Raw genomic sequence first — 25,939 nt, forward strand, 5'->3', positions numbered from 1 at the left:
CACTATTTTTATTGATTTCAAGAAACAGATACACATCCAGGAAGCCTTCAGTAGTAGGCAATTTATTGAAAGGGTGCAATAGCAGCTCTGAACCAATACTTGCCTAGCTCTTCCTCTCTCTCACTCTCTCTCCCACCTCCACCCCACCCTCTCTCGGGGTTTCTGCTATGTCTTGATCTCTCCCATTCAACTGCCCTAAGCAAAGTCTCATAGGGCCAGATGATTGGCACCAGGTAGGAGTCTCTCTATTAGTCAGCCTTTAGCTCCAGCTGGTCAAATCAAGACAGTAGAATTTGTCCTACTCAAAACATAAGGCTTTATATGTCGTTAAAAAAAATGCTAAGAGGCTACTTTTCTTGGAAAAGAGCTGCATAACTGGCACCTTCAAGGCTGTGTAAGGAAAAAGTCAGAAAATGAACAGCTGATAAAGCAAACAAACTAGAAGTTCAAGCTTAGAAAAGGGGCGAAAGTGACTTTCTGAATTTTTCCTGCAACATGTATTGCTGTCATATGCCTCCATGCATTTTGCTTTGATGTATGAGGTTGAATTAAAAAACAAATATTTGATCATTTTCCCTTACAAAAATGGCTATTTCACCGGTTTAGATCTACTATCTCTGACTTGAAATACTATTGGTTTCCTCTGCCTGCTTTTTGTATCCAATTCTTACGTATCCTTTCATGCCCAATTCAAATGCTAATCCACAATGAAACCTCCCTTGAGTTGCCCAGAAGGAACCATGCTTCCCTCCCAAGTCTCTGCAAATTGTCTGTTAATTTATTGTGAGCCTAACCACTGTCTCCATGGTGTTGTACGCATTCTCTTCCAGAGCTGATCTCAATATCTAACCATGAACTTCATCTTTGTACCCATCTCCCCACTTCCCCAACATCTCCTAGCACTACATCTGGCACAAAGGAAGAGCTGGGAGTAGGCAGAATGATGATTAGTATGTTACTTCACGTGGCAAAAGGGAATTAAAATATCAGATGCAATTAAGGTGGTTAATCAACTGACCTCAAAATAAGGAGATTAACCAAGTGGGCCCAATCTAATCATATAAGTCCTTAAAAGTGGAAGAAGAGGCAGAAGAAAGGGGCAAAGTGATGCAATGTGAGAAGGACTCAACCCACCATTGCTGGCTTTGAAGATGAAGGAAGGGGCCATGAGCCAAGAAATGCAGGTGACCACTAAAAATTGGAAAAGGGGGGAAAAATGGATTCTCTAAAGCCTCCAGAAAGAATACAGCCCTGTCAACACCTTGACCTTAGCCCAGTGAGACCTGTGTCTGACTTCTAACCTACAGAACCATCAGATAATACATTTGCGTTGTTTTAAACCACCCTGTTTATGGAAATTATTACAGCAACAATGGAAAGAAACACAAAGATCAATAAATATTTGTTTAATTAATCTATTATAGTGATTTTTAACCATTTTATTTCTAAAACAGGTATTATATCAACACAAGTCTCACAGAGAGTCGTATTTAGAAACATTTTGTTTATGGAGATAAGAATAAATATAAATTTTCTTTCTTTTCATTCATATATACATTCAAACAATTTTTTTAAAGCTTAAGGAAGGAGAAAAGGTCATTTGCAACTTCAGTGAGATCTAACTACTTTCATTTTTTCTTCTTTTCCATCCCTGATCATAGGTGCAAATAATTTTACTATTAAAGTCATAGCAGAAATATAGTTGAATATTCTTTTATATTTAATATTGCATCATACATATTTCCCATAATTTTATTGTTTTCATAATTGTCATTATAATCATTGCTTTATATTATTCCATTCGGTGGGGGCACCAGAATTTACTTCTGTTCCTATTCCATGGATCAGTTGAGTTGTTTCAAGCATTTTTCCTTACACTTTAAGAAAATATTAGGCCGGGCACTGTGGCTCACACCTGTAATCCCAGCACTTTGGGGATGCATTGCTTGAGGTCAGGAGTTCAAGACCAGCCCGGCTAACATGGTGAAATCCTGTCTCTACTAAAACTACAAAAATTAGCCAGGTGTGGAGGCACACACTGGTAATCCCAGCTACTCAGGAAGCTAAGGCATGAGAATCCCTTGAACCCAGGAGGCAGAGGTTGCAAACAGCTGAGATCGCACTACTGTACTCCAGCCTGGGTGACAGAGTGAGACTCCATCTCAAATTAATTTTTCCTTCATTTAACCTTTTATTTCTGCTGTATTATCTGCAAAGCAGATTTCCATAATTGGAATAACTAAAAGAAAGAATCAGAGGGGCAGCTCTGGCTCTTGAAGCTCACTAAGGTAATTCCAAGAAGACTGGAGAGGAGTTTTCTAGTTTCACAACTATTTTTGTCAGCATTTGGGGTCTAGAATAGTTGTTTATATTGTATTGCATTGATTATACTATGAAATGTATAAATGCATTTATACATTTGTTATTTTATTAATTTTTTTTAAAAAATGCTTATAGCTTTTGTTCATTTACCTATTAGAGACTTGATTATTTTCTTATAAATAACTTTTTAAATACTCTTCAAAAAATGTAAATCTCAACTTTCTGTCAAATTTATATACATGTTTTGTCATCTAGTTTGCTTTTTAATTTCAGCTACATAGGTTTGCATTTGTAGTTTATTTGCTTGTGTCATTTTTTTAGGAAAAATAAATCAAACCAAAATATCAAAAACAAAATGAAAATTTATAAGTTATCTGAACTCTATGTAGTGGATTAGGCAATTCAGAATAAATCTAAAAGTTTGAAATTGAATATTATATGAATAACCTGTATGGTAGCTTTAAATTTTAGTCTGATAACACATTATATAATTTATAATTAAATATAAATTTATTATTTGTTACAGAACCTCTGTAGCTCATTTAATTTCTGTATCTCTTGACAAAGCTATAATTTGAAAACGAGCAAAATCTATTTTAAAATTAAATTAATTCAGTAACCTCTACTTTTTTCTTAACATGTTTTTCTAATTCCAAAAGTAGTATGTGTTTATTGTACAAAAATTAAAAATGACAGAAAAGAATTTAAACGTAAATAAGTTTCAACCCTGTGCTCATCATACAGAAATACCTCCTGTTAACACTGAGGTGTATTCTTGCAATCTTTTTGCCAACTGTGTGTGTATAAAAATATTAATTAAATTTTGATTCAGCTATTTTGCATTGTATTTTTTTTTTACCTAATATTTTGATGAGAGTTTTTCCATTTTATTAAATATGTTTGAACCAATTGGATAATGAACTCTTAAAGGAAGGCTTCTCATTTCTTAGCAGAAGAGCAAGTCCATTTTTTTTGCCCTGGATTCTGAGACCAAGTTCATTGAGACTCCCAGCAATAACCAACCACAGAAAGAGATGCCTGTTGTGGAGAACCAAAGCTTTCCCTATGGCAGCTCTATGTCAAACACCCCACCAACTCTGTCCACCTCCCAGAAGTCCATGCACATTGTGTTCTGAGGTGCTACTTATTTTTAAGGTAATGTTTTGCTCCTGCTTCTGCAGCTGTTTTTAATCACAAGCCTTGGCACTACATCCTAAAGAAACTCTGGCAGAGACAAAGGTGAAAAGAAGGAAGGAGAAGGACATATCCAAACATCTTGGACATGATATTGACAGAAAGGGAACTTATCCCCATCGAATTTCACATTTATTACTGTGCCATGACAGAAGTAGTAGAGGTTGCAAGACCAGACAAGCCTTGGTTGGAGTCTGTATTCTCCCTCTTAATTGCCAGTTGAGTGACCTTGGAGAAGCCACTTAACTGAATTCCAATCTTCTCCATATAACAGTAAATACGCCAAGTTGTAAGGGTTCAATGACTATGTAAAACTGCCTTTTAAACTATAATAACCATTCCTGTACCTTTAGTAGAGAGGAAGAGGGAGTTTCTGAGGCATCCTTCTTATGTTCCTGCTATTTATTAGTTATAGTTTTACTAGTTTACCACAACAAAATGAACAAGGCAACGCTACAGCTATAAGGTAATGCTAGCAGCTATAACAAATTCCCAAACTCCAGTGGTTCAATACAATAAAAGATTTTTCATTCAGGTGAACTTCCAACACAGATATTGATGGTTGGTGGGCCACCTTCTGGGGACCCAAACTCTTTCCATCTTGTGGCTCTGTTCTTGTTTCCTAGGGCTTCAGGGTCCTCTTCATTCTGTCAGCAGATGAGGAAAATGAAAGAAGACAGAAGACACACCCTTACTTCTTAACCACCACAGCTAGAAAGTGACATTCATCAATTCCACTCATATTCCCCTGGAAAGAATCCGTTTCATGGCACACCTTACTTTAAAAGAAGCTGGGAAACACAGCTCTAAGTTTGGTGAGCAGCTAGCCAGCCTGCCACACACACAAATGTAATTAATAGAAGAAAACACAGCTATGTCTTCTCTTAATGTCATCTATAGGTTCTTGGAAACTGTGACTTTAAGCAAAATGACATACTGTGTGCTGTAGGAATTTAACTCTTGTTTATATCAATTAGCCTATGGTAAAATTGGGTCTATCACACTGTACATCATCTTGCTTAAAGTTGAAGTTTCCAAGAACCTATCAACGACATTAAGTGAGGATTTACTGCATATGCCAAGAATAGATGCTAAGATTGAGCATTACCCATGGTTTGGTCTAAAAGTGAATCCAGTGTTTGTCTTTGTGACCTTTCCAGCATATTCTGGTAGGCTTATTCACAGGGGTCTTCAGAAGAAGACTACATTTGTTGATGCACTTCTTCGTTGATTATTCATTCATTTGTAAAAGAATTTGTCAACCACATTCTCTGAGTAAATAACCTCTACCCAAGAAAAGTGACAGATTGGGGGCTGAGAGCTCTCCCTTTGCTGTGGGGAGGATGTCGAGACCCCTTGCTTCCTCTCTCAGACATGCTGCAAGTTGCCGAGAAGAAAGCCGCTGTACCCACATGCCTCTGCTCCATTCTAACACAGAACACAGATTCTGAAGTCTAGCTGCTGGCTCAGCTCTAGCCTCTGCCTCTGATTAGCTGTGTGGCCTTGGGCAAGTTATCTATCCTCTCTGGGCCTCTGCTTTCTCATCTGTAAGAAGAGAATGAATGAGGGCGAGTTTGTAAAGCTCCTGGCACAGTGAATGGCATACAGCAAGGATCCTATGCATTAACTCTACGACCACTGTCACTGCCTCCTGCAATCCACCCATACTGCACACAGATCTCTAACAACCCCCACTTGAATGTGCAGGTTGGAGAGTTGGGCGAAGAATTTGTTATTCAAATAAATAACTTTTCCTGAATCCACTAACTGTGAAATCTGCCAGTGAAGATGTGCGAAGTGTGATTATTTTGATGATGGAAAATTGGAAAGAGAATGCTCTAAATCATGGCTTGCCAATTCACTTCATAGACAAATATAATATTAATAGATATTTATTAAATGATCATTAAGCCCACTCTTGTGAAAAGTGCTAAACTGAGTTTTTTACATGTTCGCTTGCATTTAATTCCCACAGTAACCCTGTGAAATGGGCATGATTCCCTATTTTACAGAAGTGAGTAGCAATAACAACCAATATGAGGATCAAAGGGGCTTAAAATTTGCTCAGAGTCACACAGCTGGTCAATAGTCAAATCAGGATTTCAGGCCAGGGCTGTCCAGCTCCAAGTTTTTCCCTGCTCACTGGGTGCGCTGCCTCACAGGTTCCTTTAGTGAGGCTCTGTCTTGGGTACAGCAGAAAAGAGTCACAGTGTTCACATAACACTCTATCATTTTCAAATGCCATGGTTATGTTAAATCCTTACAGCACCATGTGGAATAAGGGAGCCAGGATTGCTGACCACATTTGAGAATGGGGAGAAACTGAGACACAGGGAGGCCCTTCAGGTGTTTCGTGAGGGAGTGGTCAATAACAGTAACAGCAACATTTACTGAACGCTAACTACATGTCTGGCATAGCAATAAGTCTTTATATACATTTCACATTTAATGCCATTAAAATCTCCATGAGACAGGTGCCTTTATTATCTCCATTTTACATATGCAGAGGCTGCCACTTATATATTGGAATTATATGCCAATCAGCTAGCATACAATGAAGGAGACAAAAAAATAAAAACATTTTTCAAACCTAAAGCAACTGAGAAATTTTGTCTTCCATGCACCTTATCTGGGGTGGGGGGGGAAGCATTTATTAATACATATTTCCTGAGCATCTACTTTGTGATCTACATGCAGCAGTGCCCAGGCGGACAACTCCCCTGAGCATGGAGTGACAGCTTACTAGGAAAAAACAGATAATAACAAGGAAACAAATTGGTCAGTAACATACTTTCTGATAGAAACAGTACCACAGAGGACATAAAGCAGGCCAAAGGAGCAGAGAATGACAGCAGGTGGCTAGTTTAGATAAAGTGGCGATAAATTCAGGTGCCTGCGTATTAATAAGCATCCAGTCACATAAACACCTAGGGAAGAAATTCCAGGCAAAGGAAATAGTAAACGTATTGGCTTTGAAGTGTGACAAAGCTTGACATGTTTGGGGAAGAGTAAGATGCCTAAGGTGACCATAGATTATAGTTAACAATGAAATGACATTAGAGATGAGAACAAGGAAAATAAGAATCATGAGGGAGTGGTGGCCAATTGTCACTTGCAAACACAGAGGCAAACATCCTAAATTATAAATATTAGCAAATAAAATCCAAGAGTATATTAAAGAATACATTTTTTTCCAAGGAGAGCTTACCCCAGGGACAAAAGACATTTCAACATTAGAGAAATTCATCCTGCAATTCAGCACAGAGATTAAGGAACATTAATTACCTCAATAAATACAAAAAGCATTCAATAAAGTTCAACACTCAGAATTAATTTCTTAGAATATCAGTAAGTCAGAAATAGAATGCAAGTTCCTCAACATAAAAAATGGTTATCAGAAACCTTCAGCAGTTAAATACTTAATTGGGAATTCTTAGAAGCATTCCCACGAAAGATAAGTGCAGGACAGAATTGATTGCTGTCATAGGTACCAGTCATTAGTGTTCTGGGGGATCAAAAGATAAGAAAATTAGAGATATAAAGATTGGAAAAAAAAAAAAAAAAACTTTTACTCTGTGCAGATGATTGCCCACTTAAGAAAAATTCAAGCCGGGCACGGTGGCTCATGACTGTAATCCCAGCACTTTGGGAGGGTGAGGCAGGTGGATCACGAGGTCAGGAGATCGAGACCATCCCAGCTAACACGGTGAAACCCCGTCTCTACTAAAAATACAAAAAATTAGCTAGGCGTGGTGGCGGGCGCCTGTAGTCCCAGCTACTCGGGAGGCTGAGGCAGGAGAATGGCGTGAACCCAGGAGGTGGAGCTTGCAGTGAACCGAGATCATGCCACTGCACTCCAGCCTGAGCAACAGAGTGAGATTCCGCCTCAAAAAAAAAATAATAATAATAATAATAATAATAATAATAATTCAGGAGAAGCAACTGAAAGCTATTACAATAAAAAAATTCAAAAAACTGTGGGTAAATACATCAATACAATTCATTCAATAGGCTTCCTATATGCCGGTACTAATTAATCTAATAATAATTTTTAAAGGATTCCATTTACAACAAAAAAATCTAGAAAATAAATATAATTTTTAAAATGTACAAGACCTATTTAAAGATAACTAAAAAATGTACTTAATGATGTGAACCTAAATACATGAAGTAATAAACCATATTCCTGATTGGGAATTTCAAGACTTAATATTGAAAATATACTGATTTTTCCCACATATATACAGCCATGCAATTTTGATCTAAATTCAATAGCGTTTTTAATTTGGGTCTTATCCTACCAGATCCTACAAGGTGTCAAAACACATTGTATGCTATAGTAACTAAAATGGTCTATTATTGGTACAGACATTGATAAACTGATCAATGGAACAGAATTAAAAACCTAGAAACCAACTCATGTATATATGAAAATTAAGTATACAACAAAGATGGTAGTTGAAATTAATGGAGAAACAACAGACAAATTCACAAGTGGAAGTGAACCGAATAGCTATTCATTTGGGAAGAAATTGTATTAGATTCCTAATTCACACCATCCATCCCCAGGAAACAACTTTTAGATGAATTAAAGAGCAAAAACATAAAAATATTAGAAGAAAACATCAGTGAAGAAAACTGGTAAATTTTTTTTTAACTTAGGGTGGCAAGGTCTTCCTAAGCAAGGGACAAAATCCAGGAACTGTAAAATAAATGTTTCCCAGCCAGGCGCAGTGGTTCATGCCTGTAATCCCAGCACTTTGGGAGGCCAAGGTGGGAGGATCACTTGAGGTCAGGAGTTCGAGACGAGCTTGGCCAACATGGGGAAACCCTGACTCCATTAAAAATACAGAAATCAGCTGGGCATGGTGGTGCGTGTCTGTAGTCCCAGCTAATTGGGAGGCTGAGGCAGGAGAATTGCTTGCACCTGGGAGGTGGAGGTTGCAGTGAGTTGAGATCATGCCACTGCACTCTAGCCTGGGCGACAGAGCAAGACTCTGTCAAAAACAAAGAAGAAACAAAGAGAGAGAGAGAGAAAGACAGAAAGAGACAAAGAGAGAGAGCAAGGAGGGAGGGAGGGAGGGAGGGAGGGAGGAAGGAAGGAAGGAAGGAAGGAAGGAAGGAAGGAAGGAAGGAAGGAAGGAAGGAAGGAAGGAAAGAAGGAAGGAAGGAAGGAAGGAAGGAGGGAGGGAGGGAGGGAAGGAAGGAGAGGAGGGCGGCGGGCGAGAAGGAGGGAGGGAGGGAAAAAGAGAGAAAGAGAAAGAAAGATAGAAAAAGAGAGAGAGAGGAAGGAATGAAGGAAAGAAGGTTGGTTTCCCAAATTTAACCTCATACAAATTGTAAAATTCTTTGAGTTAAAATACACCATAAGGCAGGTTTAAAAGTCTGGGAAACAATACTCGCAACATACTTAACAGGTAAATGATTAATATATGGAGCATATAAAGAGTTTCTAGGCCGGGCGCAGTGGCTCACACCTGTAATCCCAGCACTTTGGGAGGCCAAGGCGGGTGGACCACGAAGTCAGGAGTTCAAGACCAGTCTGGCCAAGATGGTGAAACCCCGTCTCTACTAAAAAACTACAAAAATTAGCCAGGTGCGGTGGCAGGTGCCTGTAATCCCAGCTACTCTGGAGGCTGAGGTGGGAGAGTCGCTGGAACCCAGGCAGTGGAGGTTGCAGTAAGCTGAGATCGTGTCACTGCACTCCAGCCTGGGGGACAGAGAGAGACTCCATCTCAAAAAAAAAAAAAAAAAATAGTTTTTAACAGAGGAAAAAGACAAATCCTCAGAAAAAAAATGGAAAAGGAAATAAACAGGCAACACACAGAAAATATATACACAACAAGCATGTAAAGCTGCATATCACAATTAGTGAGAGAAAAGATAGTTATTTGGTAAAAAGTAAAAAGATAGATGTCAAGTGTTGGTCAAAATGTGAAGAAAGAGACGTTCTCAAGGCCCATTTTGTGTGTAAACTTGTGAAGCTAACCAATGAAGGCCACTTGACAATGCCCATCAAATTTTAAAATGCACATATCAATTGACATGACCCTTCTACTTCTAGGACTTTTTCCAAAAGAAATACTTGTTTGTGTGCCCCACACAACATCTTGTACATGTATACAAGAATTTCATCACAGTATTGTGTGTAGTAGTAAAAAAATTAAAATCTTCTAGCTCACTGTCAGTAAGGAAGGCAACAGTTAATTATGGTATATTGATTCTATCCCAGGCATCTCTGATTCATCATTCTTGCAAAAGACTTCAAGATTCTCTCCTATCTTTTAGGACACTGGCATTCACACTTCCTCTTTATAGACAAGACAATGATATAAAACAAACAAGGTCTGAGGTGTCTGGGCAGGCTTTCTGAAGGCATGTCTTCCTTACATACTTTGCCTAGCTTACCACCCCTCCACTGACCACCCCCCACCACTCAACCCTCCTGTAGCCTAGATGGAAAAAGAATTTAACTTGTAATACAACCTCAATACATGGCAGTCTATTCATCATTCCTTAAATAATTACAAGCCTATAGGAATCAATACTTAAGACCCTAAAATAAAATTCAGAATTGCAATATCACTATTTCCAGTATTATTAAAATAACTAGCATACACAATCTTTTGAAGTTATCAAATACTTCCAATCTAGTATTTAAAAAATTTTTACAACATCCCTGTGAGTTGTACAAGACAAATTGTTATCCCATTTCATAAGTAAGGAAACTAAGGTCCAGAAAAGGAATGTGATTGACCCAAATCCCATAGCTAATAATAGGCAGAGCCAAGATGAGTGTGGGCTTTGTGACTGTGAAACATCTGTTCTTTATACATAAATCCAGCTCATGCCAAAATAATTAGTAATATTCCATTTATCCAGATTCTAACCTGGTAAATTTGATGCTCAGGAACATTTACCCTAACCCAGAAATGCCCCTAATGCCCCTGTAGCAGCCCCCAGACCAGCGCTCTCAAAGTCTCCCCCTGGAGCCAATTCCTTTTTTCAGGAGGCCCTGACTCAGAGGCTTTTGCCTCTAGTCCAGGAAATTGTTCCTAATCAGACTCCTGGGTTTCCCTGCCCCTGAAAGATCAGAAATAGAGAATTTGAGTGGGTGGGAGTGGGGGCAGGAGGAGCCTTTAAGAAGCAAGCTGTGCTGTTCTCACTGTTTTTACTCAAACATGAATCTTTGTTCTCCGATGCAAATTTTGAGAAGTTGGTGCCAATCTGCTCTGAACAAAAGAATTCTGGTCTGAACAAACAAAATTTGGGATGGGAAGTCTGGCTTTCCTAGTTGCGCTTTTGACCATCTGCCTCTACTCACCACCCGCCACACTGGATCTCTCCCAAAGGTAGCGGTGAGCTTTGAGGAAAACTTCCCAGCTTGCTTACCAGTAATGGATGTCAAAGAAGCCCAAGGGTATCAAATGTCAAGGTTGCTAAAATAACATCCTTACAATGCTTAGGAGGTTGAACCAGCTGACCCTAAGAGCCTTCCCTCCACACCTCAAAGACCTTAGTTAGGGTCCTGTGAAAGAGGGAGGCCTTGATTTCAATGGATATTTATCAAAGGCCTAATCCTCTACTTCCTCTAAATAAAATTTTCTATTGGCTTTGTGTATATAATATTGTATTAATGGTATTATTTTAAATATATATTTTCATTAGGCAAATAATTGTTTAACAAAAGTGTACCTTTTCCTTGTTCTCATCTCTCAGCCATATACCAAAAAAACTGTAAATGGATTAATTTTTTTTCCGCAACACTACATTGAATGTTATAAGCATTTTTTCCAATTGACAGAGATTTTTAAAATAATTTTAGTCGCTGCATATTTCATTCCACATTTATACCTCAGTTTATTTAACAGGCTATTAATGGATATTGAATTTTTTCATAATTTTAGCAAAGCTATAAATAATGCCTCTATGAGGATCTTTGTGAATAGGCCTTTATTTTCTATTGAATGATTTACTTTAAAATTCTAGGAAGAAAAGTATTGGATTGAAGGATATATGAGTATCATTGTAGTTCTTCCTAGTTTGGGCAAACATTTAAAATGAAAGTCAGTCCACCAACCTCAGTATTGGATATTGACTTCAATTTTGCTGCTGTTAATCACAACTGTATTTGTGAGGTTTTTTACAGTTTAATATTTTCTTCCTCTATCCTTTGTTTAGTTGTAGCTACCTTAAAACAGCTTCACTTATCTTTCTCACAATCATAAGGACAGGGGCATTTTAAAACGTGTGTGTGTGTGTGTGTGTGTATCTCACATTTATGTTCAGTTGAAAAAAATACGACCTAGCAGCTCATATGGTAAATATGAAATAAAGAAGTCAGTCAGCCTGTATCTGCCACTTTCAATAATGGATTTTTCTCTGGAGACAAAGGAATGAGCCTTTGTATCTAAATGCCTTCTTCACTGATTCCATATGCCCATATGCCTGAACCGAGTAAGCACGGCTATTAAAACAAAAATCCAACCCCATCTCAGCCCCATTGAATCAAAATATCCAGGAGGGACATGAGCATCTGTTTGTGTAAGTTGGAGTTGGGCTGGATTCTAAGTAAGCAGCCTAGGTGATATCTGTCAGCAGGGACGTTTGGAAACACCTGGTTTAAACCTTGGGACATTGGGAGAAGATCACAGGGAGTCAGATTTCTAGTTACCTGAGAGAATTCCAAACAGTCAGACCTACCTAATGGTAGGGGAGGCAACTTATTCCAGGGAGGCAACTTATTCCTGTCAATGACGTTTTGTTTGGAGACCAGATTACCACAATCATCTCTCAGGAGGACTCCTTTGAGTTTGGGAGGCTTCTCTGACCACGGCACCAAAACTCTACAGAGCATCTCCTACAAGCAGGCAGAACTAGAGGCCTTTAAGTGTCTTTTCCACCCTAGCACTGCTTGATTCTGCAATTTCAAATAATAAAACAAATAGTTCACTCATGTAGCTTCAGTATTTTCCTATTTATCTCTCCAAGAAGACATAATATGATCTTTTGATTCGTAATAGAACTGGAAAGCAAAACTATCTTTGACTCATAATACTGAGGATATTCTAGGTCTTTTAGCCACATTCCCCTTTGATGTTGAAATCCCTGTTATGACACCACAGTAAGTGACCCTCCAGCCTCCAGTGAAGACTTGGCGATTTAGCGCTCCCTAACTCCATAACAACCCTTTTGTAGGACCATGAAAATCATCATCTTTACCAACAATGTACACAAAATCCCATCAATTGCATAAGGGGAGGGAAAACTGAGTCACTGGCATAACTGAGGCCTCTTGATTTCTAAGTCCCTTTCTGCGGGTTCAAATGGTTTTATCTGTTTGGGGTGTAAAGGAGGTCAAATCTGGGAACCTGTTCTCTAAAGAAGTAACCACCACAGTGCTGTGTGTTGAGCCCAAACATGTATAGATTTCAACCCCCTTGAAACTCCTCTTACTTAATAATCATTGCACGAAATGTCCAGTGAACTGTGAAGATGTGTGAAACATGGGGGGAGGGAGGTTAATAGCAGGGAGGGGGTCACAGCCTGTACCCACCCTCTTCAAAGCACCGTCTGCACCAGCAGCAGCAGCAGCATCCCCTGGGATGTTTGAAATGCAGAACCCCAGGCCCCCAGCCATACAGAACCAGAGCGTGCATTTTGACAAGGCCCCCAGGTGACTTGCAGGCACAGCACACTAACATTATATGACTCATAGAGATAAAGAACGTTATTTAATATTTTTTTCTGATTATAACAGCCGTAAAAACTCATACTAGAAAATTTGGAAAGCATCCCCTCATCCCTATTCGGATCCTTGAGGGAAGAGGAAGGCAGCTTGCATGGGGGCATAAGCAATCAGGCTCTTACACTTCGTGATTACAAAGCCTCTCTCAGGTCTTTCTGTAATTAAGAGAGCAGTTATGTTAAGTCCAATATGACTGGCCTGGGGTAAGGGTCTCCTGTACCCTGTGCTCCCCTGGACAGCGGCTTCCCTCCCGGGCTCTGGGGCAGCCAGGAGAGGCAGGCTGGGAGGGGCTGCCGCAGTTGTTCACTTGGGCAGGATGTCAGAGGACTGGGACTCCGGCTTCCCATCACTGTTCTCAATCTTCTTCACAACCACGGCCCCGGTGGAGCTGGTGCGGCTGAAGCAGCTGGAACCCGCGCCAGAGCCAAAGCTGGAGCCCAGGCCGTAGCTGAGGCTGGAGCTTGTGAGGCCGCCATAGGCCGTGCTCAGCCCACCAGCATAGCCACTGGCGGTCTTCATATGGACACTCACGTTCTGTATCCCAGACTCCAGCCGTCTCTCCTTGCCCTCCAGCAGCTTCCTGTAGGTGGCGATCTCTACGTCCAGGGCCAGCTTGACATTCATTAGCTCCTGGTACTCATGCACCTGCAGCGCCACATCCTGCTTAGCCCGCTGCATGGCGGCCTCCAGCTCGGACAACTTGGCGTTGGCATCCTTAAGGGCGCTGCTTGGCATCTGCGATGGCGGCCTCCAGGAAAGCCCTCTGGCCTTTTTGAGGCCCTCAATCTCAGCCTGGAGCTGGCTGATGTTCCGGTTCATCTCGGAGATCTCAGTCTTCCTGCGCCGCAGGTCATCCCCGTGCTTCCCAGCCAGGGTCTGCAGCTCCTCATACTTGATCTGGTACATGCTCTCAGTCTCAGCCCGGCTGTGGTTGGCGATCTCCTCGTACTGCGCCTTGACCTCAGCGATGATGCTGTCCACGTCCAGAGAGCCGCTGTTGTCCATGGATAGCACCACAGATGTGTCCGAGATCTGGGACTGCAGCTCCCGGATCTCTTCTTCATACAGCTGCCTGAGGAAGTTGATCTCGTCAGTCAGCCCTTCCAGGAGAGACTCACCTGTACCTTGTTCATGTAAGCTTCATCAACCTCCTTCTTGATGAGGACAAATTCATTCTCCATCTCTGTATGCTTACTGATCCCACCCTCCTACTTGTTCTTGAAGCCCTCCACCAGCCCCTGCATGTTGCCAAGCTCCGCCTCCAGCTTCAACTCCTCCTGGCCCAGAGTCTCTAGCTGCCGCCTAAGGTTGTTGACGTCGCTCTCGAACTTGTTGTCCATGTTGCTCAGAGTCGTCTTCTGCTGCTGCAGGAGGCTCCACTTGGCCTCCAGCATCTTGTTCTGCTGCTCCAGGAACCTTACCCTCTAGATGAAGGAGGCAAACTTGTTGTTGAGGGTCTTGATCTGCTCCTTCTCCTCAGTGCACGCGGCCTGAATGTTGGGGTCCACCTCCAGGTTAAGAAGGCTCAGCAGGCTCTGGTTGACTATGACAGCAGTGATGCCTCTCATGCCACTGGCCCCACCATAGCCTCCACCCAGGCCACCCCGAAGGTTGCTGCTGCCCACTCAGGAGAAACTCAAGGAGCTGAGGTAGACACCAGGCCCACTCATGTAAGAGTGGCTGCTGAAGGCCGGGGTGCCAAAGGTGGACACCTTGTAGGATTTCTGGGTCACTCTGATGGACGTGGTGGAGGCAGGAGTCGAGGCAGGTGGGCTGAGCCAGGTGGAGATTCCAGAAGGAGTGGAGATGGGGCTTTTTTTATGAGATGGGGTCTCACTGTTACCCAGGCTGGTCTTGAACTCCGGGTCTCAAGCAATCCTCCCACCTTGGCCTTCCAAAATGCTGGGTTTACAGGTGTGAGCCACCGTGCCTGGCCTAGATTTTGCATCTGGTTCCTTTGCTCAACATTGTCTGTAAGATTCATCCATGATGTTTTTCTTGTAGCAATAATTCATTTTCATTGCTGTATATTATTCCATTGTGTGAATACACACAACTTTTCTTTTGTATTTTGTTCAGTGTTTCTAGCTCTTAGCAGGAGCATTAGGCTGCTACAGCCTGCTCAACCATAGCCAGAAGCAGAAGTCCACTTATTTATTTTTGTTAAATTCTAAGAAGTAGAATTCCTGGGCATAAAGAAACAAATATTTTTTAGGCCATTGATGCACACTGTTCATTGTTTTCCATAAAAGCTGTGACAATTTACACTCAAGAAAAATCATGAAGTTCTTCTGAGGGATGAGCATCAAGAGTCATCCTAATAATAACAAACAGTTTTAAATCTTACTAATAGTATTTAATATTGTCAATCTTGTATTAAAGCTGTTTCATATATAAATTATAAATATTAAAATGCTGGTATCATATTTCATAAAGGTTTTTGTGCCAATTTATTACTTAATTCTCACAAAACTCTGAGGGATAAATGTTATTGCTGTCTCATTTTAAAGATGAAGGAACTATGGCTCAGAAAAACTGAAGTGTCCCGTCTATGTTACCTGGCTAACAGCCAACATAGTCTTCCTTACCCATGCCAGGCTACACCTTGCCTAAATTGCTGAAGAAGCATCCCAGATTCTTCAGGGTAAAATAGGTACCAGGGAGAAGGACATGTCACCCTTTTGTATGGAAATGAGCATCCTTCAAAGCCCAGTTCAAATGACAACCCCTTTCCCAAGGGACTCTTCCCTCCCTACCCACCCTATTGGAAGTAACACAACCACAGCTTTCTTCTGGAAGCCACACCCCTATACTAGAAAGGGGCCCTTGCCAATCCTGGAATGTCACCACTGAGATCATTTGGTCCAGGGATTACAAACAGGGAGCACACACCAGTGAGGCTCCCCGCTTCCTTGCCAATGGCAGACATAACAAATCAATCACCATCTAGCCGCAGTCTCCCACACTGAGTCCATCTGAGATCATCTCACCCTCAACTGCCACGCTGGCTTTGTCTCTGTTCCTTGTGCATGCCAAGTTCCATCCCACCTTGTGATGCACACATTGGCTGCAGCCAGATTTCCTCATGACTGAGTTGTTCTTGTCCTCTCAAGTCTCAGCTCAAATATCACCTCCTGCTGATCCCCACAAATCTAAGGTAGCATCACCTTCCCTGAGTTGTCTTCTGTTATGATCATTTTTAAATTTAATTTATTTAGCTGTCTGTTTTTATGGTTGTTGTATCCTGAGAACTGAGCCTCTTCTAAGTTGTTCACCTATTCCCCAGTGCTTGAAAGAGTCCCTGGTACTCAGCAGTTGCTCAATTAGTAGTTGCTGAATGAGTGAGTCAATCAAGATGCAATTTTCTGCTGAGTTCAGGTATGACCTGAAAAGCCTTCCCATCACAGTGTTACAGCCATTCGCTACCAGGAATCAGAAGTAAAATGTGGGATAAAATCTTTTTGCCATGCCTAACTTCCTTAATTCCACATTTTACAGATGGGAAAACAGAGGCCCAGAATAAGAGACATGCCTTTCCCAAAATTGTAGAATGAGGGAGGGATGGAGCTAGGACTGACACCAGCTCCTCCCACACCCCCATCCTTCCTGCTCCTCCCCAGCACAGGGAAGCGCCTGAAGAGCTGTCGTAATGGCTCAGTCACAAAGCAGAGGATCCTGGCCTCCGAGCTCAGGAGCTTGCCTATGAATTACGCACCTAATTACCAGCTGCCTTTTTTTTTTCTATTCTGTGGGTAAAAGTCTGATCACATAGAAGATTCTCTTTGTGTTTCCGTGGATACCAAGCAATCTAATTTCAAACTCCCTTGCAAATGGCAAGTGAGTGAACTTAATTTTAATAAAAACAAGGAAAATCATATGTGTGAGCTTAATAAAATCTAATTTGGGCAATTTAGAGCTCAGAAAATAAAGCCTTTATGTAAAAACTAGCAATTAGCTTTATGAAACAATACAGTGAACCTTGGCATAGGGGAGAGTTGGGAGCTGGAGGACTCTGAGGATAAGGAAATGTGGCAATAATATAAGAAAGCTAAAGGGGCAGGGAGCCTGGTTCCTGGGGTCAGAGGGTTCAAGTTCAAGTACACAAGTGACCACTTCTTAGATCTGTGACCTTGGGAGAGTCACTTTTCCTCTCTAGACCCTATTGTCTAAACCCTAGTGTCCTTGTTTATAAATGAGGTTAATAAAAACCTCCTTGACCTAGTAGAATGGTTGTACAGACAATAAGAAAACAAATAGACAAGAGCTTTGTAAAAGTGTCCAGCAATTATTAGCTCATCATTTGTCCCATTTAACATCTTCCCAGCAAAGAGAGCAGAGAAGGCTAGTGGAGACTATCACCTGGATCGGGGATGTAGGATGGAGTGGTGTTACTGGAGAGGGGTCCTGATCCAGACCCCAACAGAGGGTTCTTGGACCTCGCACAAGAAAAAATTTGGGGCAAGTTTAAAAAGTAAAGTGAAAGCAAGTTTAAAAAAAGTAAAGGAATAAAAGAATGGCTACTCCATAGGCAGAGCAGGGGTGTGGGCTGTTCGACTGATTATACTTATCGTTATTTCTTGATTATATGCTAAACAAAGGGTGGATTATTCATGAGTTTTCCAGGAAAGGTGTGGGCGATTCCCGGATCTGAGGGTTCTTCCCCTTTTAGACCATACAGGGTAACTTCCTGACATTGCCATGGCATTTGTAAACTGTCATGGCACTGGTGGGAGTGTCTTTTAGCATGCTAATACATTGTAATTAGTGTATAATGAGGAGTGAGGACGACCAGAGGTCACTTTCATCGCCATCTTGGTTTTGGTGGGTTTTGGCCAGCTTCTTTACTTCAACCTATTTTATCAGCAAAGTCTTGTGACCTGTATCTTCTGCTGACCTTCTATCTCATCTTGTGACTAAGAATGCCTAACCTCCTGGGAATGCAGCCCAGTAGGTCTCAGCCTTATTTTACCCAGCCCCTGTTCAAGATGGAGTTGCTCTGGTTCAAATGTCTCTGACAGTGGGGGTAGAGGGTAGGTATGCAACCTTCCACGTTCACCTTGCATTTAGATGTCACAGACCTATGGCACACTGCCAGAGGTGACTCCCAGCAGTGGTTTACAGGACCCAGAAGCAAATCTCCAAGTCAGAGTGAGCCTAGGGGAAGACCTAAGGCTCTTGACATGTAATCACTACAGCCCAGCACATCTGCCCCGCTGACAGGTCCCCTTTACATAGAGATCTCCACAGGCAGATTGTATTATTCCCATTCTACAGAGGAGGAAAATGAACCACTGGGAGGTGCAGCAGCTAAACTCAGGTCACACAACTAGTTGACCCAGCCAAGATTCAAGCCAGGTTTCCTGACTCCATCCTCCAGCCTGCTTACCAGCACCTCCCATGGTTACAAAAGCAAGTGACTGTGAGACTGAGAACCTGCTATATCTGTTGTGTCCCTTCTTCCCCAAGGGCATGTGCAGCTTCTATCAGAACTGCTAGGAGCCACATCCGCAAAGAGCGTGGTCTTCATCACACATCATTCCAGAAGCAGTGGCTTTTCCACTCCAGGCAGAAAGCAATTTTTTCCTAGTGCCTTCCCAGAAGCAAAGTGGGTAATTAATTGCACTGAATAACACATTAAATGTACTAATAATTGGGTAGTCACAGCAAAATGATTACTTTGAAGAAATATTACCAATTCCCTGTTGTACTTAACATTTCTCCTTATTTATCATTACCATTTTAATCAATAATAGTCACAATACTAATAAATCCATCTTAATTTTAATTGTTTTCAATTTGATGTACCAGTACTTGAGTATTCTGAGCATACTTCATTATTTATAATAATTTAAGATCACTTAAAGGCAAATTACATAGTTTGTACTTTCAAGTAGGTAGGTAATTATCACAAAGTTTCTCTAGATTCAACATTTCCATGCACTGAGCAGTGTGAGGTGTCAGGTGTCTGCCCTTTTCTGTTAGGCTCAAGGGTCAGGGATGGAGAGGATAAAGGAAGATTCTCAAAGCCTCCACTTGAATTAGCATATTCTGGCCTTTTAAAAGAGGCTTGGGTCCCTGAAAGTATGATTAATAGCTCAATGGCTTTGCCTTTACTTATGTTGTCTAGCCATAAATGCAGTATTCATCCATTCATTCACCAATGCCCAGGGCCAAATACTGCACTAACACCAGAGACAGGGAGACAGAGCGAGAAACTTAGAAAGTGTGAGAAAGGCTGACTGTAGTCAACAACCAGAAAAGGTAAATAACATGTAACTGAAGGAATCGAGGAGTACTTCCGGGAGGCAGAGGCATTTTCCTTGGTCTGGAAGGGTGGGTAACATTTGTTAGGGAAGTGAGGGAGGGAATGGACTCCAGCTTTGGCAGAAAGTCAGTTAGGAGGCTCTGGCAGAATGGGGGCTTTTCAAGGCAACAGTGGAGATAATGAGAGAGAAAGTTCAGAAGGAAGAACCATAGCCTGTATAAAATTGACCCTCGGATGTGGCTTAGAGTGGATGATTGGGAGTTAGTGATGCCAGAATGGAGAAAGAGGGAAGCCAGGAGGAGGAAGCCAGGTGGAAGAGAAAAGATGGGTTTCTTAGCAAATCACTAAGTTCTGAGGGCCATAGAGTAGCCAGGGGAGAAATCTAGCAGGTAAAGTGGAGAAGCTGGCTAAAGCCCAGAGGAGTAGACAGCACTGGAGAGAGGGTCTGGAAACCCTCTGGTAGAGAGTCCCATGGGAGAGAAGGGTGACAGTCACAGCTCCAACCTCTGTGGCCTTCACTTCACAGGTATGTACTAAACTGGCCACAGCCTCATAGTCTTCAAGCCCCAGCTTGAAGGGCCCAGGTATGTACTAAATTGGCCACAGCCTCATAGTCTTCAAGCCCCAGCTTGGAGGGCCCAGCCGAGAAAGTTTCTTCTCCCCTTCTCTGTCCAGGGCCAGCATAAAGGGCACATCTTTTTGAATCAAATTGTACTGAATTGAAATTGCACAACTGTGTTGTCAATGGCCCTGTTTTGTGAGGACATACTGCTGCCTGAAGGGGAGGGTGCAGGGGTTAACAAGACCCAGAGAAGTCATGCTGATAATGTGGAGATTAACAGCAATGGATGGGTCTACGTCTCCACTCTGCATGGCTGGGGTATCAAGGTCCTGGCACCAGCAATTATTTCCTAGGGTGTTGCAACTGGTGCTAATGATTTCTAGAAACCTAGAAGTTATGGGAGAGGAATTTAATGGGAAAGAGGCTCCACCTCCTGGTAATACTCAAAACCAACATTTCTTCAGCGCTTTACAGTTTATAAGCTTCTGTCAGCTTTTAAAATCTCATTTAACTGTCTATCTTGATCTGGGTGGTGGTTAGCAGCTGCACATGTATGTAAAAAAAATCATTGAGCTTATAGTTAAGATTCATGCCCTTGAGTCTATGTTAGTTATACTGCCATTTAAATTGTGTAAATAAATACATGGATAAATAAATAACTTCTCATTTAATTCTTCTAACCATCCTATGAAGTTAGCAACTTTGTTATCCACAAGTGAAGAAACCTGAAGCTGAATGATTAACCCTGGATCCTGGGCTGATGAGTGAAATGACTAAGAAGCCAGAATGGGCTGGCATGGATTCCTCTGGTGCAATTTGAATAACAGGGATTATAACATCAACAGGGCTTGGAAGGACTGAAGAGGGAGCAATCATGGAGCCAAAGGACCCTTTGAGGTCTTTGGGGATGAGATCTGCCGTCTCCACCTGGCCCTTCCTTTCCCTGGGACACAGGTTTGACTTGGGAAGATATCTTTCTAAGTGCACATTTTCAACTGAATCACAACTCAGGGACAGGGAAAGTTCCAGAAGTCTGCATCTCAGGAGTCCTCCAAGTTGTTCCCCATCAGTCCCTCAAAGTCCCCTTGGAAATTTGCTCAAAATGAATAACACAAAGTAAAACCATTCTGGCATTGTCAACAGGTTAGACATCATACCTTCTTGTTCTTTCAAAAAGGAGCTGCTAACAAGCACCAGAATCTACCTGGCCCTTGGACCTCTGGAAGGGAATAGGAAGGAAGCCTGTCCTCCTTTCCGCCTGAGGGAAACAGACTCCTAAACCAAACTAACAAAACGAAGACAATAGCACGTGACAAGCAGAAGAATGTGCAAAGTGGGAATCCCAAGCAGAATGTAACCAGCTCAGCTGGGAGTGTCCAAGGAAGGCTTCACACACACATAAAAGGGGTGTGACTCGATGTATGCTTCTAAGCATAAACAAAGGTTTGGTGAGCGGAAAAGAGGAATATGTATTCCAGGCACCAGGAACAGCATAAGCAAACACCCAGGGGCAAAAGCATTTCAGATGAGGTTGGGGAGAAATCATGGGTAGTCAGAAGGGCCCAGGAATCTGGTTCCTTTCTTTACATATGAGAATTCCATTAAGGATACCCTTGTACCTCACCGATTAGACAAGAGTTGGAGTAGAAGTGCCTCTGGTCTCAGTGGACTTTTACAAAGCTTGCGATTCAGATGTAGCAGGCTTCTGTTCTTGTCCTTATGTCCATGAACTCTAAAGGACTCAGAAATCTTAAGTTCAACGCCACAAAATGTTAACGATTTAGCTTTCTCTTGGTTAATCCAGTCTGCATCCTCCCCATATTCCTCTGCTTAGCAAAGCCCATCCTTAGGAACCTGACCTCCTCCAGGTTTCCAGCCCATTCTCCACTTAAAAGGAGGCAGAGTTTGGATATAGTATTTTCCCTGTGCCAAATAGCATAGTAAATTCATGCTTGACATATTTGTGTGCAACACACATTTGAAGAATCTTCCAGAATCATGTTCTGGAAATAAGAGACTGCCAATAGCCAGGCCCTGATTTGCCACGCCCTGAAGTGGAGCTTTCTAGTAGTCATTCATGCAGTTTCTGGTCCTACCTTTGATATTCGGGAAGTTTTTTCTCTGGTACCTGAGAAAATTAAACCACTCCATTTCTCTCCAAGTTTCCAGCATCAAGATGGGATTGAATCTCTGTCAGGTATCAGCTTTCAATGTGATGAATGGGCTCTTCGCTTCTGCCTTCACGTCTGGAAGGTCCAGATCCCCAACTGGGATCACTGATCCACCTGGGGAAACGGCATTTGACAGACCCACAGCTTCCTGGGGCCACTGGGGATCAGGTTGCAGACAGGGCTCGGGACAGGAAAAAAAAATTAACATCTTTTTCTCAATCTAGATGTCATTTGAAACAATACTCTTCAAGCTCTCTACCCTGGGGATTTATTAAGTTATCCGCAAGCAACTCTGAAATAAACCATACTCATGGCTTTATGTTCTTTCCCTGTCCCACCCCAACCCAGGCTTCTCCCCCATTTAACCTGCTACATTCCCGGTAGGAAAGAGGGAGGACAGGACCTGTGGTCTGACGATCAGAGTTCAAATCTCCTCTCAACCAAGTTTATTATTATGTGGTTTCAGGCAAAACTCTGAAGAGCCTGTTTTCTCACCTGCAAAATGAATGTGAAAGCACTTCCCAGGGTTGATTGATTGATTTATTCATGTATTATTCCTCTAATTCACTGTATGCTTCTGTGCCAGACCCAGTTCTAGAGGCTGGGAGTACAGAGATGACTCTCACCTGTCCCTGCTCTCTGGCGGTCAGATGAGAGAATGAACGCAGCCATTGCTTTGTAAATCACACGACACCACGCATCTTAATTATCCGTCCTACTACAGTGGTCTGACACTCAAAATGCTTGTAATAGGAAATTACAAGAATGATTAAGAGTGAAGGCTTTGGCGCGAGACTTGGGTCACTTACTAGCCGTGTGACTAGCATAAAATCCTTAAGCTCTCTAGACTTGGTTTTTTCATCTACAAAATGGGAACAATAACAGTTCTTTCTTCAGAGGGCGGTTTGAAGGAGCACATGGAATAACGCACCTGAAATCATTTAGAGAACTGGCTGGCACTTATAAGTGCTCGAGAACTGTTAGCTATCATTGTCATACTCATTCTCATTAGGATGATAATGATGTTCATTATTTTAAGAGCAGACAATCGAGCACAGCAGTCCAAAACCACTTTCCTCGCCCCCGGAAGGAGATGAGAGTGAACGAGCTGGTGCATTGACGCGCGCCTGGGGTGCCACGTGGTGACATGGGTTTCTCCTGTTTATCCCTCGAGGCTTCCTTTCAGCGTCTTCTTCCCCAGCAGCTGCTCTGTCAACAGTCCATATGCTGCCTCGGCTACGAAGCAGCTTTCAAGAGGGGGCTGCCAACCCCGTAGGAGAACTTTGAAGACAAGTTCAGGGGCACGCGTGCTGGGGCGGCAGTCACCCAGCCCCCGTGAGCCTTGGGCCCTCCCCTCCCGCCCGGCCTCCCTGCACCCCTTCTGGTGGCGGAAGTGGAAGGGAGGGGGGCGCAGGCAGCCGGGCCTGGTTCCGGAGAGGGTGTGCGCGTGGCAAGGAGGCCAGCTGGAGGAACAGGAGGGGACAGATGCCATGGGGGCCCGGATTTGTTCCTGCAGGAAGAGTGCAAGGAGCTAATTGTTTAATTACCCAGGAGCGGCTTCTCCGTGGCCCTGCCACGCCGTGTGGAAAGAACTCCAGTTTGTGCCTGTCAAACAGTCGGTGGGCGGCTCTGGGAAGGAAAGGGAAGGCGGTCCTGAGCCTGGATTTCTTCCAGCCTTGTGCTGCAGAGTCACTTCTAGCTCTGGACCCTGAAGCCTTACAAATACTGCTTTGAAAAATTCAAGCATAGGCGCTACATCCCTTCAGCTTAGCTGGCTGTTGGAGAAAATTATACCCGGTGCTTTTCTCTCCCCCTACATCACCCTCAACATAAACACGCACACACACCCCTTATACCCTGCCATTGGTCATTTCCTAGTTTCCAATCCATTCTGTAAAATATGGAAGTCCTTGGGTCCTGGCTTGGTTCTTTCCTACGCGGGTTCCCAGCATTTTCCTACTGTCAGGACTTTGCTATGCTGGGCACGCCATCTATGTGCCCTTTTTACGCAGCCCTTTGTAACCAGGGCCTTCTGCATCATCCTTCAGGAGGCAGTTTTGCACCCTGTAGTCCCAGCTATTTGGGAGGCTGAGGAGGGAGGATCACTTGAGCCCAGGAGTTTAAGGCTGTAGTGAGCTGTGATTGTGCCTCTGCGCTCCAGCCTGGGCGACAGAGTGAGGCCCCATCTCTAAATTAAAAGGAAAACATCCACCTTTCCTTAGGCTGTCATTATATATAATATGATATGTACATACATATTATGTTTCCTGTCTTTAATTTCAGACTATTTTGTATGAAAAGAAAAGTAATTGGCCTCTGTACAGCACCTTCCTTTGTACAAGAGATTTCCACTCACACTCTTCCATCTCTACCTCCTAAGTGACAACCTTGTGAAGTGAGCAGTGTCCACTTCACAATGCAATCCGGTGGTAGATAAGAGTATTTACAAATCACTCCAACATGCTGTGTACCTTGGGGTAGCCCTTGAAACATGGGAGACTAGACCTTATTTAGCCCTTGCAGACACATTTCTCAAGTCCTAGCAGTTGGCCACTGCTGGAATCACCCTTTCCAGGCTCCTACCACTCCTTCAGAGAATTCTGGCCTCATAATCTCACACCCAAGACATGTGAGTGTAACAGTAGGAACTGCATGGGTTGTATGTAAAAAAGATACAGTTACCATGTGTTTAACCACATCTGTAGGTGCTTATTTTTTCTCACATAACAATTCTAGATTGCCACCTCATAGTTGCAAGATAACCGCTCACTTCTAGCTGCATAGTCATATTCTCTAAGGAAAGGGGGAAAAAAGGAAGCAACAAGATGGAAGAGGCAGTCACCCTATCAGGAAAGCAAAGTCCCCAAAATAACCAGCAGGTTTCCAGTTACATCTCTCTGACCAGAACGTGTCATATGGCTACCCTCAACTGCAAGGGAATCTGGGAAATGTAGTTGTTTAGTTGGGCATCTTGTCAACCCAAACAATATCAGCGTTCTATAAATAAAAAGAAAAGGGAGAAGGACACAAACGTGTGGTGATCTTAAGGTGTGCCTTCCTCACAAGAGAATAGGCTCTAGGAGGTCAAGGAACATATCTGTTTATGCTCATGATTTTTGTCCCAGAGCCAAGCCCAGTGCCTGGCACACAGTGGGTGCTCTATAATATGTTTGAAATGGGGGAGTGAGCCTGGACAACATGGGGAAACCCCATCTCTACTAAAAATACAAAAATCAGCCAGGCGTGATGGTGCATGCCTGTAGTCTTAGCTACTCAGGAGACTGTGGCAGGAGGATCACTTAAGCCCTGGAGGTCGAAGCTGCAGTAAGCTGTGATTGAGCATTCCAGCCTTAGTGACAAAGCAAGGCCCTGTCTCAAAAAGAAAATAAAAATAATAAATGGGGGAATTAATGAATCAATGAAATGACTGCTAAAGTCGTCATTATTAAGGTATTTTAATCTCTAAATGGGCTTAAATCTCAGGCCCCTAAAACCCTTTCACACATCTGGTATTTGCCAAAGTTAAAACGCTTCCGACACTCCAGCTTCTTCCCGTGTCCTCTGTTCTCTGTGTGTCACTTGGATAACCCCTAACACCCATTATCAGGTCACAATAAATCAAATCTGCAGCATTTCATTCTGGGTTACCTGGAATATAGCTCTCATATTCATAAATT

General features: G+C 42.5%; 1 pseudogene; it reads right to left on the bottom strand.

Annotated features, from left to right (window-relative positions):
• Window positions 1-13,567: 13,567 nt before the first annotated feature.
• LOC112607701 lies at window positions 13,568-24,009 on the bottom strand (annotated as a pseudogene).
• Window positions 24,010-25,939: the final 1,930 nt, after the last annotated feature.

This window comes from Theropithecus gelada, chromosome 15 (assembly GCF_003255815.1).
Source record: "Theropithecus gelada isolate Dixy chromosome 15, Tgel_1.0, whole genome shotgun sequence".
Lineage (NCBI taxonomy): Eukaryota > Metazoa > Chordata > Mammalia > Primates > Cercopithecidae > Theropithecus > Theropithecus gelada.